The following is a 3,794-nucleotide window of genomic DNA, read 5'->3' on the forward strand; positions in this document are numbered from 1 at the left end:
ATACATTTTGTTCATTTTTGCTTCTTGCCTTAGTTTTGTTCATTTTAACTCTTAGCCACTTTTTTTTGCCTTTTGTTATGATTTTTTTTTTTCATTTTAGCTTGTAGCAACAGTGTAGTAAATTATAGCTTCTAGATATGGTTTTATTATTTAGCTTTGAGCTATGAATTACTAATTTTAGCTTGAAATATTAGTTCTTCATTTGATCTTTTAGCTATGGTTTTGCTAATTTTAGCTTGTGGCTACTGTTCTCTAATTTAAACTTTTAGCTGTGATTTTGCTCTTTAGTGCTTGTTCTAGCTATGATTTGACCTATTTTAGTTTGCAGCTTGTATTTTGCTAACATTTGTAGTTTTTAGTAAATTTTTTGTAACCTCTGTTTTGTTGATTTAGGCATTTGTTCCGTTTAACAAATTTAAACAAGTTTTATTAGGCAGTGAACTATTTGTTCCTCACCAAAATGTGCCTTTTGTGAAATGTGTCTTATTTGTCTTACTAAATAAGAAAAGGTTCAACCAAAGTTAGCTTATGCGTAAAGAATTTATTTATTTTGCAGAAAGTGCACAGACATCATACGTCTGGGTGTAAGGCCAATTGACCATCTATGGACAGGAACGGATTCCTGACTGAATACAATATACTGAATACAATGTAATATTCCTCACGGCAAATACATAAGGAACGTATGAGTTTGGAGTAAGTCTTTTTTTTAAGCTTTCTTGTGTAATTATGCTTTTTCTGACTGACCAACATTTCTTACACTCTTCAAAAAACCCAATTAATTTTGCTGTCATCCAGAGACTCTGTGTCGCCTGTTTTTTACTCAACAATTGTTGTTTGATCATTGTAGAAGCACTACGTTTTGGCGCCCAACGTGGGGCTTTTTTTAAAAACCAAACTTGTACTAAAGTTTGTTTTTGACTAAAGATTTAGTTTTTAAAATAAATACTGATTTTGTGTATTGATGTGTATTTTCCTTAGAATGAGCCATTCATACAGCTATTTTTTGTTGAATTAAACGTTTAAACCGGATTTATAATAAAAAAATTTTTTTCAAACTTTGTATCCAGTCCTGTAGAAGTAAACCATGCATTTTATAGTCCCATCCCTCTGCAGTCCCAGGTTGTTTTTTTCCCCCCTGCTGTGATATTTGGTCACATCACGTCAGTGAAGGTTTAAAGGATGCAGCATAGGGAAGCTGGAGGCAAACATGAGGCCCTGTTGTCCTCAGCTGCTGCTCCTGCACTGCAGAGGGCCTTTAAGATGAGATTACTGATGGATGAGGCAGCTGCCAGCTAACACTCCTGTAAATTTATCGCTGCAAGACTTCATGTCCTGTAAAGTAATCCATTTGGGGGGACGCTGCATCATTTTTCTGGCAGCAGAATTAGGGTTCCGTGTGATTGCTTACCTTTGTTTACGGCACAAAGCCCCACATCCAACTGTGTACAAAGGCCAGGGGCAGTCCTCCATTATGTAACGCAGTGACAGCTGTTTGAGGCCGCACATCTGGAACAGAATGGTGACTCTGCTCCATGGATGAAATTAAACCCTTGATGCAATCTTCTTATGAAATGCTGTTTTTCTCAAAACCCACTCTGTTTCAAGGCAGGTGCTTGGTTTTGAAATCTGTCTTAAGAGTTTCTGGTTTTCTTATTTGATCATGTCTCATATTGTAACATTAAAGCTTCAGAAGATTTATGTCCACTTAATTACTCTAATCTCTTAGATTTGGTAGATTTACCCATAACCCCTGTTTGACTCTGAGGTTTGAAGAAAATATGTCAATGTAAAACTCCAATAAAATGTCAGGAGTGCATCAGGGAATAAGATTATTTTGGTTTATGAGTTTTTTTTTTTTTTATCACTCAGGCTCATCAAAACATGTATTTATGAAAATAAAATAGTAATTTCGCTTTTTAAAAAAAAATAAAATGCTTATTAAAAATGCTGAAAAATTGGGTTAGGCTGGGAAAAAAAATCAATATTAGTGATTAGTTTCTTTTAGGTTTTTTTTTGCTGGTGGTTATATTACAGCCATAAATTGGTAAATTATGATTTTTTTTCAGACTGGTTTGTAGCCATGTTAAACGCAGAGGAGTTAAAATTCACACACAACACATCACTCAGGATACAGTAACTTGTATTTTAATGGTAAGTAAACAAATGTATCTCCAGCAAACTGGTTGGTCCACTTAAGGAGTGGTGGGGAAACAGTTTACTTGGCTCAGACTGATGAAGCCCTCTGTCTTTCTGCAAAAAAGAAACTGTCCATATGACCTGACTGAGCATTACTGGATTTAGTACCTGGATGATTGAGCATTAACTTTGATAAACAAAAATATGCTCTTAAACGTATAAGAGAAAAAATTTAAATGTTTCATGTTAAGAATAGGTCTGATGTTTTTTAGATTCTTGATTATTGTTTATTTTAATCCACTGAGAAGTTGACGTTACATCATGTTAGAGCCAAAAAACAATAAAAAAAAATACTATGTTTTTAATTGTTTTTAGTAGAATTTATATATTTTCTAGGACATATTTATAAAAATTTAAATTTGTCACATTTTAAAATATATATTTTTTAAAAATTAACATTTTTTTGTGTTTGAAGTAATTCGTGTGTTTTTTTTTTTACTCCATGTTTTTTTTTACTCAAGATATTGCAAAATGTTTCCAATGGGATATTAAAAAAACTATTTGCTTTTCGTAGGCGTTTAGCAAAATAAAAACATAATTTTCGTACGGTTTAAAAATTCACTAAAACCCGAGTGCAATATGAACAGAACAAGTGCAATATGAACAGAACGAGTGCAATATGAACAGAAATGTGTTTTAATGTGAATTTCATTGAAAATCACTACTCGATTAGATTAAATTTGGATTCTGCCAGCTGTGATGCATGTCCCTCTTTATGCATCGCTGCTTTTAGTTTTTGAACACACCTTTGCACCCCTGCTGACAAGAAGAGTGTTTGTTCGGCGAGGCCAAAATCCTGCAGCTTCAGCGAGGATGAAACATTAAATGAGACCCAGGACACATTAAAATTCACACTGCTGCCAGAACGTGTCCAAATGTCCCAGAAAGCCCTCCCCGGGCGTCATTCTAGAATGGATCTGTTTTTAACTAACAAGCTATCCAAGCATGACTGGATCATAACACATGCATGTTAACGCAAGGTGTGGGCGGAGCCTAAGCGCTTTCAAACGACCACGGAACGTTCCTCCAGCTTTGTGCCACAAACTGTATTAGCTCCCTCCTTAAAAGCTGAAAGAACGGCTCTAAAAGTGAGTGAAACTGGTGGATTTTCAGGCAAAGAAACTAATTTGTGACCGTGCTGGCAAAAACGAGTCATAATTATTAAAACTGATTTATTTCCATTTTAAAATTCTTCATCTCAAAAGCTTCAAAACGATATGAAGTTTGGTGAATGTTGGGGATTTATCACCTGGCAATAAGCTAGTTTTGCTTGCGCGTGCTGGTTTAAAAACTTTTTTTTGTTGGTCTGTAGCGATGTCATCAGGAATTCCAGCTATGTATTTAAAAAGGGGAGTTATATGAAGGGATTTCCCGATGGCTCTGCTCAGCCAGCAGAGAAAAATAGTCCATTTTCTAGTAAAAAAGGATTTAAGTGAAAAATATTTCTGAAGATTTACCTTTTAGAAACTTTAATGATAGATTGATAGCTACTGGGAGATCATTCAGCCTTCATGGACTCATTTTTACACAAATCTCAGTTTAGGTGTTTTTCAATATTTTAATTCAATGGTTGTGCACTGAAGCTCAGCTGTGCT

The sequence above is a fragment of the Nematolebias whitei genome, chromosome 14 (genome assembly GCF_014905685.2).
Source record: "Nematolebias whitei isolate Nwh7 chromosome 14, NemWhi1, whole genome shotgun sequence".
NCBI lineage: Eukaryota > Metazoa > Chordata > Actinopteri > Cyprinodontiformes > Rivulidae > Nematolebias > Nematolebias whitei.